The sequence below is a fragment of the Phodopus roborovskii genome, unplaced genomic scaffold, assembly GCF_943737965.1.
Source record: "Phodopus roborovskii unplaced genomic scaffold, PHOROB, whole genome shotgun sequence".
Classification (NCBI taxonomy): Eukaryota; Metazoa; Chordata; class Mammalia; order Rodentia; family Cricetidae; genus Phodopus; species Phodopus roborovskii.
The window spans coordinates 9,812,977-9,826,802 of record NW_026126546.1 but is presented as its reverse complement, the minus strand read 5'-3'; the positions used below and the strand labels follow the sequence as shown (position 1 = coordinate 9,826,802).

General features: G+C 47.4%; 1 protein-coding gene across 6 annotated transcripts in view; it reads right to left on the bottom strand.

Annotated features, from left to right (window-relative positions):
* The window catches only part of Pisd (phosphatidylserine decarboxylase), a 46,214-nt gene that overhangs the window by 8,661 nt on the left and 23,727 nt on the right, over window positions 1–13,826 (bottom strand). Inside the window, exon 1 of one of the 6 annotated variants that reach the window (XM_051200465.1) lies at window positions 1,500–1,754. The exons of 3 other annotated variants lie outside the window; for them this stretch is intronic. The gene's annotated coding sequence lies outside the window, so the exon portion shown is untranslated. Of the gene's footprint in view, window positions 1–321; window positions 387–1,499; window positions 1,755–13,826 lie in introns of those variants that run through there. 2 more of the 6 variants (XM_051200468.1, XM_051200467.1) reach the window with 2 other exon arrangements.

Here is a 13,826-nt window from a genome sequence, read left to right as displayed (position 1 = left end):
GGCAAGGAGCCCTGAGGCAGGCAAAAGCTGACACCTCCTGTCCCTCCTGACCAGCCAGACTTCAAAGCTACTACATGCCTGAGGGCCAGTCACCTGCTCCATGAGAACTCAGAGGGATCTATGGTGAGCACTAATCTGATCACTAGCATCCTGAGAGCTGGAACACTGCAGCTCTTCCCTCCCATTTCTTCATCTTCAAACAGGGATGGGAAAGCTCCTCCGCCCACTTCCCTTGAGACTCAGAACAGGGATACATTCAAGGCCAGAATAACTTTATAACCCTCAACTCCTACTTCAACCAGGTGGCTCCCCAGCTCTTACCTCCTCTTCCAGCAAGGGAAACACTATGAGAAGGCAAAAAAGGGGCAGCTGCCTAGTAAGTAGAAAGTTTATGCTGATGCAAGCACAGGAGTTAGCTTTGCAAGGACGTGCCGTTCTAGGGCTCATACCATGTCCCCCTCCATCCGCCACTGAGACGGTGGCAAGGATGCCTGGTTCCCAATGGAATGGGACATTCCAGCTGAAGTCAACACAAATGGGCCAGGCCAGTTAGCAGTTATAGGTGGGTGGGTGGGTGAGTGGCGGGAATATTATAGGGTATATGTGCTTGTGGGGTGGGTGGTACAGGTATGCACTAGGGTTTGTGCACACTTCCTGCTCCTTGGTAGGCTCTGCTTTGGGCAGGAGATGAAAAGCCTGCAGACCCCAACAAGCTCTTCCTGAACAGGAAACCTCCAATGCCCCAGACCGTGCATCCACTGCTCACTTTCTACTCATATCCCCACCTTGGAGGGCTTCGGCCATTTCTTCCCTGAGGCAGGGCCACCTGGCAGGTGTGTCCAGGAAGAAGCTACCTCCTGCTCTACACTTCTAGGCTGAAAGGAGACAGAACTTCAGAAGGAGAGGGCAGGAAAATGGACCCTCCCTGGGCAAAGCCAGCAATTCTTCTGGGAAGTCACTAGGAAGAAGAGGGGACAAAGAAGTGATCAAGTCAATGATGGAGGCGTGGGGTGGGGTAAAGACGCAAAGTCTTCTCTCAGACACTCACTCTATGTGGTACCTGGGCCCCCAGACTGGCAGTAAGCATCAACCAGGCCCTCTGAAGTTGTTAAGTCCTACAGGGATGCCCAGGCCGCTTCGGGCCTCAGGCAGCATACAAGAAGCACACTGGGAGCCCTGGGCTGCCCCCAAAGCCTGCTTGCACTTCCGTACCTCCCAGCAGCTTGCTCACTTCCTGCCCAGCCTTTTGGAGACTAGAGAAGCTACAGGATGTGGAGGAAGTGAGCTCAAGCTGCCCGACTGCCTGGGAGGCAGGAGAGCAAGACAGGCCAAAGAGTCCTCAGTTCCCATCTGTGAAAGTCAGCTAGAAAGAAGCCAGCAGCAAAGCTAGGAGGCACTCCCACCAGGTCCTCCCAGCCTCAGGGACGGGGAGGGAGGGCTCCCTGAAAAGCCTGCCTGAACTCAGCCGCAGGTCCCACTTGTGACTTCTATCTACTCACTCGCGAGGACAGTCCCAATTCAGTGTCTGGGCTCTGGTCTTCAACTCCTTCAGCTTTGGCTAGGTTCTGGAGCCTTGGAGTCTCAGAGCAGGCAGGGCTCTGGTTCCTGCTGAGGGCAGGGGCAGGAGGAGCAACATCAGACGCTGTTAAAGTCACCACACCCTCAGAGTACCAGCCAAGCACATGAAGCCCTGAGGGCCCTTTAAGAGGAGGGGCTACAACCTGAAGAAAAGAGGAAGAGGCCGGCAGGGGCCCTGGCCCCACCCAGTCATAGTCTCTGAGGGCGGATCAAAGATTATGACCCCTCTAGCAACAACTAAAAAGACAGACCGCTTCCTACACTCAACACCCAGTAGAGAAACATGGGCCCAGCGCTCCCCAGAGGACGCCTCCTGGGATTTCAGGGACCCTGAATCCTCAGCCTCTGGCTGGCTTCTGCTCTATGGCCCTCCACCTACCCTGCAAGACAGAGGCCTCACGAAGACGGGCTTCTCCACTGCGCTGCCCACAAAGTCACTTCCTGAATCCCTTTCTAATTCCAGAAGTTCTAAAGATACGGAAATCCTTTCCTCCCACACTGGGTTATAAAGACACAAGGCTACCCTTGCCAACTTCATTTGTACCCACCCTCCCCTACCACCAAGGCCATCAAACCTCTGACAGACAAAGCCCAGACTGGAAGAACAATGTGGATGGATGAACAAGAGTAGCCGTGAACAGGGGCCACTCACCCACAGACGGGAAAGCATACAGTGTTTCCAAGCTGGAGATACCCTCTGGGGTATGTCTGTCTCTCTACCCGCTGAAAGGAAGGTTCCAGACTGCATTCAGTAGACCACCCTATACCTATAGGATGCCAGGCCTGCCCAGCCAGGAAATGGTGGACCTAACATTTTTGAAGGAAAGTGGAAGATTGCAGGAGGATCAACATTCATTCTATCAAATGAGCCTCATTCATGCCTGGAGCCAACTCAGCTGTGGCTGAGTGGCCTTGGACAGCTTAGTCTTTTCATGCTAGGCTACTTTCAGCCCCTTCTGCCACACAGAATTTCACCCCCCAAATAACTATTGTTTGGAACTAGGTGATGCCCCATGACAGGGCTTCTGGAGAGATAAGTGGGTCACAGATGCTGAAGAAGACATTGTTCAGACACAGCCCCACACACCTGTCCTCACCTGGACCACACCTGAGCGAGTGAAAAGCTCAAGGCCAGCCAGCGGGGGGCAAGCACACACCTACATGGCTACCTCTGAGTCGTTCACCATATTCCACACCCTTACCAGCTCACGAGAACGGGAAGGCAGGATGCACACAGGCTGCCTCTATTCACCCGGCCTGCACACCCAGCAGACACTACTAATTAGCTTGTGACCTCACTGAGCTCCGGTGAGACTTCAGACTTCTCAGGGAGGACTGTCTGGAGTCTGGGGGAGTGGCTCAGTTAGTAAAGCACTTTGCAAGCAACAGACCTGAGTTTGATCCTCAAGGGGTTGCATACCACATGTCTTTTCTATGAGGATTTCAAACAGAGTTAACAGATGAATTCCTTTCTGGGGTACCTCACCCCCACCCATCAGCTTAGTTCACTACATAGAAGTCCCTTTGGGCCACTCAATGTCCATTCCCTCTACTCTTCTGGGCTTCTGGCTCAGACTGCCACCTAGTGCTACTGGGAGACTCTGCAGGCTCAAAGACCACTTAGCTGGCAGCAACCACAGGCAAAGGATCTGGAGCCCCTAGAAGCACAGGCTAGATCCCAGCTGGGCAAATTTCATGCATTCCCTGCCTGTACACGGTATAATGCCCCGTGTCAGGGATAAAAGGTAGCTGAGTGGCAGAGACGGCAGGTGGTCACAGTCACCTCTTATTCCCCAGGGGTCCGGAGAAACAGTGAATACAGCTGGTATCTCCAAGTGGCACAAGAAGTCACAGGCAGGTTCATTTTCCATATGAACAGCTAGGAAGCCTGAGACAAGCATGAAGTGCTCTCCACACAAGATTCTACCAGCCCTGCCTAATTCCTCTTTTTCAGTCAAAAATGTTTCTTAGGGGCCTCACCCATCACACAATTCCTCGCTCCTTATATAATTTCTAGAAGGCCCCCCGGGCCCATGCAGAGCACTCACCCATAACTTGAGGGCTCTACACTAACACAGAGATGGCTGAGAGCATGCCAGGCCTCCAAGTCATCATCCACCAGCAAGGAGACTGGCCATGCTTTTCTTTTCAATTTTATTTTATACTATCTCATCCTATTCTATTTCTGTCAAGATAGCTAGGGTCTCACTCACAGCCAGGTTAGCCTGGGATTCACAACACTCCTGCCTCAGCTTCCTGAGATATTAGATTATAGGCTGATCTTGTTTTGTTTTGTGAAACAGGGTTGCTCTGTGTAGCCCTGGCTGTCCTGGAATTCACTCTGTAGACCAGCCTAGCCTCGAACTCAGGAGTCTGCCTGCCTCTGCCTCCTGAGTTCCAGGATTAAAGGGTTGGCTGGCTTTGTTTTGAATTAAATTACATATCTTTAATCTCAGCTTCTCCAAACACTGCCAACTCAATGCCATGGTGGCGTTCTCCCAGTGGTACAGACAGCTGTGCCTAGGCTGAGGGATGTAGGAACAGGAGTAAAACTGGAATATGGAATAGGAGTTGGAGGGCTGGTCACATGGTAGCATAACCTGGACCACCTTGAGGAGTGGCTGCTATCACAGAAGCAGCAAGGCTAGTGCCTGCAGACTCTCTGAAGAGTCCTCCTCCCTCCAGAGCACACAGTTCTCTGAGGACAGAGCTGGCCTCTGCTAGACAGCTCCAGCAGTGGCAGAGAGTGGCTGCAGACATTCACACTGTCACGGCAGACGAGCAGGTCAGCAGGCTTTCGGTAGCCAGGTTCACTATCTGCTCATTTAAACACACACAGCTGCTTCCTCTACCCTTATGATGCACGCCTTGCCTGCCCATAGCTTCATTTAAAAACTGCAGGACGTCAATAGCAGCTCTGCTTCTAATAATGCAGCTACAGAATTTACAACTGAAAAACTGTCTGGGTACGCCCAACGCTGTCCACAGCTGTGTACATGGTGACACGGCTCTGTAAGCTCACTACATAGGGTTCCAGGACAGAGAGACTGTGTCTCAAACAACCCAAGGACTGGCACTTGAGGTTGTCCTCTGATTGCTACACGTCATGTACCTGTCCCTACCCCCAACGATGCACACAAATACACATGCACACATTAAAAACAAATAGGTCAGGTGGTGGAGATGCACGCCTTTAATCCCAGCACTCAGGAGGCAGAGGCAGGTGGATCTCTGAGTTTGAGGCCAGCCTGGCCTACAAAGACCAAGTTCCAGGACAGCCAGGGCTACATAAGAAGACCCTGTCTCAGGAAGAGAAGGGGTGGGGAGGGAGAGACAGTTCACAGGAGGTCCATGTATTATCAAATACATGACAAGCTGAGGCAGGTGGATAATGAATTTGAAGCCAGCCTAGGCTACACAGTGAAACTGTCACCTAAAACTAAAAACAAACCTGTAGCACTTTGAAAGTTTTTCTGTCTACCCTCCTGTGGTGGTTTGAACGAGAATGCCCTTTATAAACATGCGTTGTCCCCAACTGATGGACCGTTTGGAAGAATTAGTAGGTGTGGCTATGCTGGGGGAGGCGTCCAGTGTCATTGTCAATTGTGGTCATCATGTGTCCCCCACCCCACCCCCCGTGAGGATCAGGTATAAAGCTCCAAGCTGCTCCAGAACCATGCCTGTCTGGTTCCTATCTTGAAGATCATGAACTAACCTCTGAGACTGTAAGCAAGTCCCCAGGTAAATGCTTCCTTTTACAAGAGTTGCCTCAGCATGGTGTGTCTTCACAGCAACAGCGAAGGGCTCTTTCTAGCAAGCTCAAGCATGGCAAACTCAGGCCGGAGCATGGCAAACACGGCAGACAGGCTTTGCCTTTCTTTCTCTCTTGCTAAACAGATTATATTTCTAAAGCTAGTCCTCAAGATCCATTCTCTTATTTGGCCACTGACTCATTCCTAAGACTAAACACCAAGGTCCCTGTTATCAAAATCCATTACCTGTCCAATCAGGACTCACCAACTCATCCTACTCACCCTAGCACAGACTTCCCCTTTTTCTCCCTAAAAACCAGCTCCTGCAAAAGACTCCTCATGCCTGCTGTCTGCCTTTGTGGGATTCAGAGGCGGACACCACCTCACATACACTCCTTAGGCAATAAAGTTTTGTACTGAAAATTTGGTGTGTCCTGTACAGACTCAGAGGGACCTCTCCCGACTCCTTAAAATAGCGTAGTCATTAAGACACCTCCCCTCTTTTTTATTTTGTATGAATGCTGTGTTCCAGAAGCCATCCATCTTGATTTAAAAAAAAAAATAAAACAATCAAGTGTGGTGGCACACATTTTTTTTGTTATAATGTTTATTGTTTTTCAAGACAAGGTTTCTCTGTGTAGACCTGTCAATCCTGAAACCAGTTCTGTAGACCAGACTGGCCTTGAATTCATAGAGATCTGCCTGCCTCTGCCTGGGACTAAAGGTGTGCACACTCCCCCTAACACCCCAGTGGCATATTCTTAATCCCAGTACTCAGGAGGCAGAGGCAGGCAGACCTCGAGTTTGAAGCCAGCCTGGTCTACAGAGCAAGTTCCAGGGCAGCCAGGGCTACACAGAGAAATCCTGTCTTGAAAGAAACAAACACTTGACAATTTCTTATAAGGTTAAATATATACTTAGAAAATGACCAAATAACTTATTTTTAAGTGACATAAGGGAAATGGAGCAGCTGGAGTAATGGCTGCAATTCCCAGAACCATGTGGTGACTCACAGCCATCTGTAATTCCCATTCCAGAGGACTTGACGTCCTCTCCTGACTTTCAAGGGACAAGGAACGCATGCAGTGAGCACACACACGCAGACAAACACTCATACACATAAAATAAGTAAGTCTGAAACTGAGTAAAAGTAAGAAATGAAAAGAAATGTACAAGTGTTTATAAATGAGGCACGCACTGGCTGCATTATTTATAAACCTACAAGAAAAGGCTGCAAATAACCCACGGTCCACCAGTAATACTCTGCAGTGCACACCAAAACAACATACACTCCAATTCTGGTTTAACTCTACCATGGTGCAGGAGTTCATGCAGTCAGTACAAGCCATACTTCAAACTTGGTACTGTGATCTTTTCCTGGGCTAATGGCACGCATTACGATAACATCTAGAGTTGCTGTGCAGTGGCATGCAGCTAGCTCACCCAGTCAGCCATGAGAACACCAGGGCAAGCAGCCAATATTCTACAGTGTGATGCTCTGCTGAGCTATGACTTTCAGCAGGCTCCGTATGTGGGTTTTTTTTTTAAACTTAAAATGTTTTTCTTCTATGATAGCTTTATATCAGGAAACAAGTCCATCCTAAGTGAAGGAACATTTACCCTACCAAGCAGGAAAAAGAACATATGTGATGTTAAGACAAATTCTTTCCCTCTCCTGCCCCCTACTCTCCTCTCCCTTTCTCCTCTCTTTCAACCAGTGGTCTATAATTGGAAAACCCAGAACCCTCCCTTCACAGAGAAACCTTAGACTTGTCAGCCTATTGGAAACTGATTTCTTTACCCATCAACCAACCTATGCTAATTGTAATCTATTATAGACTATTATTTTAACCATGTAAAGATGTGTTACATTTGTTTATGCTGCATTTATTTAATTATGTAAAAATGTATTGCATTTGACTCACCTTGCCTGCCTAAGGCATATGATTAGTCTAATTAAAAGCTGAACATCCAATAGCCGGGCAAGAGAAAAGATAGGTGGGGTTTGCGGGGAGAGAGAATAAATGGGAGGGGAAATCTAGGCTCGAGAGAAGAAAGAATGAGAGAAAGAGGAGGAGGAGAGAACAAGGCAGACACCTGAGGCCAGAAGCCAGGCAGATGCCAGCCAGCAGGACATGAGAAGCAGTGGAGATAGATACTCAGAAAGAAAAGCAAAAGCCTCGAGGCAAAAGGTAGACAAAGAGAAACAGATTAAAAGAGCTAACCAGAAATGTGCCTACGCTAAGGGCAAGTATTCAAAACTAATAATAAGTCTCTGTGTCATTATTTGGGAGCTCATCAGTGGCCCAAAAGAAAAAGCCTGGTACAGTAAGCAGCTTCTAGGCACCCATTTCACTGCTGGAAGGAATCAGTCATGACTGAAGCCAAGAAGGGCCACCAAGATGGATGCAGAAAGAGCTGATAGAACATTGTCCTCTCTCCTGTCAGACAAGGATCCCAACACTGACCAAGGCAAGTGGGAACTACACACCAACACCAGGCCCTCCAGACTGAGAGTGGCAGCTAGACAACCAACTCAGTGGCATCGGAGAAATCCAGAATCTCCTGCTGGATTCATGGAACAACTCTGGGAGCCTTACAGAGTTACCCCAGAAACCCAGCAGGCTATTAATATGCCTTTTGTCACACAGTCAACTCTAGAGATCCTCAGAAGTTATAGACATTAGAAGGGTTTGAGGGATTGAAGAGGTCAGTTATGGAAATAGCCCTGAAGACTGTTAACAATAGAGATCCTGATGGAAACCAAGAGTACCCCAGGGGACCAAATCAGCCTCGGGCCAGGTTGGAGAAGGAGCAATGTGTATATTGTAAAGAAAAAAGACACTTGAAGAATGGGTGCCCTCAACACAGGAAAAGGGAGGAAAGACCCTCACTGTGACAAGGTCAGATCGACAGGGCTAGGGCTCCATACCAGTGAGTCCCTAGGAACCCACAGTAACAGGAAAAATAGGGGGTAAGAGTCTCTAGTTCCTAGCAGATATGGGAACCTATTGAGTGTTGACCCAACAACCCAAGTCCCCTCACCAAGAAAAGAACCCCACCTACCCCACTCACCCCCACACTGGGAGGATAAGGAAAGGGAAGCACTGTGAAAATTCAAGAAGTGTTTAATGTCAGCCCCGGTGCCTGGGTAATCTGACATTGCTAAACATCTCCACTTGTTTGTGGATGAATGATACTGGGTGAAAAAGGCATACTGACCCAAACTTCGGTACCCTGGAAAGGGTCCGTGGTCTATCTGTCTAAATCCCTAGAGCCCATGGCAGCAGGATGGCCAATGCCGCCACAACACTATTTTTAAAGGAAGCTGCTAAACTGACCCTGGGGCCAGAGTTAGCTGTTACCATGACCTACTGCACTGAAATGCTTCTTTATGAGCTCTGAGCACTGGATGTTGGAGACATGCCCCACCCATTCATTACCAGGCTCTCCTTTGAGATGCACCAAGGAGCAGAGGCTCACCTCTGCCCAACTCTGAAGAATAGCCGGTCCACAACTGTGCCCAGGTTGTTGGCCACCTGTAATACGGACGATCAGACCTCTGGGATCAGCCCCTTGGGAAGGCATACGCGACCCTCCTCACCTATGGAGGCAGTATGTACAAGATGAGGTCGGGTATGCAGGAGTGGCTGTGGTGACACTCAAAGAGGTGACCTGGGCCTAATGCCTTCCTCAAGGGACAGCCACCCAAAAGGCAGAACTGAAAGCCTTGACTCAGGCACTGAAATGGGGGAGACATCTGTACTCATTATCCCAACAGCCAGTATGTCTTTGCCACTGCCCATGTCCATGGTGCCCTGTACCAGGGGCCTGTTGACTTCCACAGAAAAAAAAAATAAACAAAGAGGAGACCTCTGACTGCTTGTCAGTTAATTGGCTGCCAGAAGAGCTTGCTATTATTCACTGCCCAGAACACCAAAAGGGGGATTCGCCTGAAGTCCAGGGCAACAGGTTTGCTGATGCCACAGCAAAAAGGGCAGCCACGGGTGGGGGCGGGGGACGGGGGACACGGCAAACATTAGGTCTTCCCTCAGTTCTCATCTTCCTGTTTGAGCCAGACCTGCTAGAACATCCTACACACACCAGCAAGGAAGAAAACTGGGCCAGACAGCCAGGGTCCACTAAGACAGAGGACAGGTGGGCTCTTCCAGATGGACACCCCATCCTACCAAAGTCCTGGAGCCATCCCCTCTCACAGATTCATCAGAGCACACACCCAGGATTGTCCACACTAAAAGACACGGGAGGCAGGTACATTCTACACCACTGAGATGAAAGGATAAACAAACTACCTGCTGCTGTGCCATCTGTGTCCAGGCTAAGCAGTTATCCATGGTCAATAACAGGGAAATAATAGGTACTCTTCAAAGAGTTGCCTCCCAGCTGTGTTTAAATTTGGTCTATGTGACCTCTTTGACATCCATACTATATAGGGACTAATCAATTCCCCATTGTAAAATTATGGATATGATTAAAAAAAAATACTCGAAGTAAAACCTCCTTCTGTATATGTGCAGTTGATGGGCCAGCCCACTGCCATCAGCAAAAAGATGATTATCACTGTTCTGACACAAGCTATGAGACTGATTTTTTCCAAGAAGGGCATATTGTTTGTCTTTTCTGAGTGGGAAAGCCCTCCACCAAGATGTACCTACAGGATATGTAGCCCCTCTACTCTTAAGAGTCATGACTGGGAATGGGCAGAGTACACAGTCCCAACTTAAGGGCTGGACCTAGGGCTTCCAGGTTGACATTAAAGGACATCCATACAAATGGGCTGTGGAATTCTCTATATGAATTCCACCTCTATGATGCCACCAACACCAAGTCAGCCTACAAGCTCAGGTAAAAGCTTATGCCAACCAAAGTCTAGGCTGTCTCCCCTCCATGTACTCCCTCCTCAAATCATTCCATCCATGGTAATAAATGAACCCCCCACCTCACCCACGGGGTCTAGAGCAGAAGTTCTCAGTCATCTTAATGCTGGGATGGATCCTTTAACACTGTTCCTCATGTTGTGGTGACTCCCCAGCCATAAAATTATTTTCATTGCTATTTCATAACCACAATTTTGCTACTGTTATGAATCGTAATGTAAGCATCTAAAATGGTCTTAGGCAACCCTTATGAAGAAAGGTTGTTTGACATCCCCAAGGGGGTCATGACCCACATGTTAAGAACCACTGGTCTAAAGTAACAGATTTAGCCGCAGCCCTAATCCAAAGAAGACATAAAATAATTTCATTTTTCCAGGCGGTGATGATACATACCTTTAATAGCAGTACTTAGGAGGCAGATGCAGGCAGATCTTTGAATTTGAGGCCAGCCTGATCTACAGAGTAAGTTCTAAGACAGCTAAGGCTACACAGAGGAATCCTATCCCCAAAAAAACAAATGAACAAAAATAATTTCATCTCCTGATGATATTCCTGAGTTCAAGACCTTAAAATTACTGACTAACTGAATAGTCATACCTTCCCTGGCCCGAAGAATGATTGCTAGCTTTGCTTAGACTCTAGGCCTCCATTTTATGTGGAGATAGAGGTTAATTTCTCTATTACCCCAACTACTACCCCACCAGAAAGTTTGGATTATGACCTGGATGAAACTAAGCTTACCCTAGGACACCTCCAAGGAACAGATACTTGTTTAATCGCTTCGATTTATAATTGCTTATCTTCCCTTTATGGTCAACCCTGCAATACTCACATTACTAAAATATTAGAGTGCAGTTTATGGCTCCTTTAGGGACATGATGGGCCTGTACATTTGGCCTTGCTAGATATATAGCAGGTGGATATCTTGAATTGGGGGGGGGGGTCTGTATATTCTAGTCTATATCCTTCCCCAAGTAGATATGTACACTAGAAAGCAGAGTAGAAGACATTTGCCTGCATATAAAGGACACTCCAACTGTGAGGTCCAGAGCCTTGTTGGAGAAAGAATTGCAGAGATCATAGCCATGGCTGCTTTGGGAACATCAGCTTTAATTATTCAAGATCAGAATTTCAAAACTCTAAGGAGTAGACCAGGACACACAACATCTCAAGATTCCATAGGACAGCTTGAAAAAGAAGTGGATTCCCTAGCAGAAATGGCTTTGTAAAACTGTCCTAGCAGAAATAGCTTTGCAAAACTGCCAAGGACTGAATTTATCATTCCTAATGAAGGAGGGCTTTGTGACGACCTAGGTGAAAATTGCTATTTTTATACCAACTCAGGAGTTATCCAAGAAACACTAAACACGATCCAGAAAAATTTTAAGATGCAAGAGCAAAGTAGAGTTTTGAGGCCTCTAATTGGCACCTGTCCCTTTTCTCTTGGTCCCCATGGCTTACCATCCTTTTAAATACCTTGGATGGACCTACTGCCCCTTGGTACTACAATCAACCCTTACATTTTATTTTATTTTATGTGTATTGATGTTTTGCCAGGGGTGTTGGGTTCCCTGAAGTGGAGTTACAGACAGTTGTGAGCTGCCATGTGGGCTCTGGGAATTGAACCCAGATCTTCTGGAAGAACAGCCAGTGCTCTTAACTGCAGAGTCATCTCTCCAGTCCCAACCCTCAAATTATACATTGGTTGCTAACATACATTAAAAGAAGAATCACCTCTGTTAAAATATTAGCCCTACAGACTCGGTATCAATCTGTCCCCAACAGGGGCCAATGATTCAATTGTTATGATCCAAATCAGTGGGACATGTGATAGCTAAAGAAACACCGTTTTTGAACCACTTTAGTAGCCATTGGCCTCTAACTTAAATTCCTGAAAACTCCTTACCCCCTCCCCAGAATTGTGTAACTGTTGTGAAATAATTAACCTCATAGCCTGGTGTCTGTAAACTCTTATTGCTGTGGGCTGGGGGAGTGAGGCTGTAAATTCTGCACAAGTGGAATGATTGTGGTATTCACCAATTGTGTTCACCTTTCCTGATTTGGCTTTGGAGACTGTGGTCCTACTGTTGCAATACATTTGGCTAATTATAATCTGTATTGAGTCTGTGGTCTTTGCTCGGTGGTCTCAAACTCTGTAACATTAGAAAGAAGCAAAGGCTCTTTCAGGACCACTTAATATTTTGACTTAAGAATCTGTGTTTCTGGTCAGCTGGTTCTGAAGAATCAGCAGTGATTAACAAGAGACCAGCACCACTAAGTATAATCTCCCTTTACAGGGACAATGGATGCAGGTCAGCTGAGGCTGAAGAATCAACTATGATAGATGAGACCAGCACCTGAAATTTTCTGGGAAGTGTTTCCTCAGGATCAGCACACAGAAGTGGCCACAGCTGCACCCTGTGCAAACAGCTGAACTGCCTAGTTTAAGAGTCACCCAAGAGGTACTGGTTTTGAAAGCATGAGGGAGTCATGGAGAACAGTCATGTCTTGGCACTGTGTGGTAGGGCTGGAGTCTGTTGGTGAAAGAGCAGCCCAGTTGCAGTAGAAGACCGCAGCATTGGAGATGTCACTACCAAGGGAGAGCCATTAAGAATAGAGTAGCCACTAGAGATGGTGCTGCACACCTTTGATCCCAGTGCTTAGGAGGCAGAGACAGGCGGATCTCTGTGAGTTTGAGGCCAGCCTGGTCTACAAATTGAGTTTCAGGACAGCTAGGACTGTTACACAGAGAAACTCTATTTTGAAAAACAACAAACAAAAAAACCCAAACAAACAAAAAAGTAGCCATGAGTTTGGGACAGCCTGAGCCTAGAAGACAAACTGTATGTGCACACGGGCTCTCTCTCTCTCTGTCTCTTTGGTTTTTCTAGATAGGGTCTCTCTGTGTAGTTCTGGCTATCCTGGAACTCACTCTGTAGACCAGGCTGGCCTTGAATCACAGAGCTCCACCCGCCTCTGCCTCCTGAGTGCTGGGGTTAAAGGCATGCACTACCACCACCTGGCTAATACATGGTTTCTTAATAAACTTGCTTGACATAATCACAACTTGTGCAAGATCTATCGATCCCAACTTTTCTATTTTCTTGTTTTCATCTCCTGGTCCTCCAACACAGGGAAGTACAGCTTACTACTGGTCCAGATCAGTTCTGGAAATAAGTTCTCTTTGATAAAAATCCATTCGATGTGTTTTTCCAGGGTTTGGCTATGTAGCCCTGACTGGCTTGAAAATAGCCCAGATTAGCCTTGAATCTGCAGCAATCTTCCTGCCTCTGCCTCCTTAGCACTGGAAACACAGCATTACATGTTATCATATTCAGCCTGTGTAATTCTTCATAAAATTGTTAAAGTGCTTGCCCTCCTTGAGTGAGCTGTTATAAAACCTTAACAGAATTACATAAGCTATTGACAGAACCGAAGTTTTTATCTTAGTCAGTCTCTTACTGCTGTGAAGAGACACCAAAATCATGACAACTCTTATAAAGGAAAACATTTAATTGGGCTGGCTTACAGTTTCAGAGACTTAGTCCATTATCACCATGGCAGGGAGCATGGTGGCAAACAGGCAGACATGGTGCTG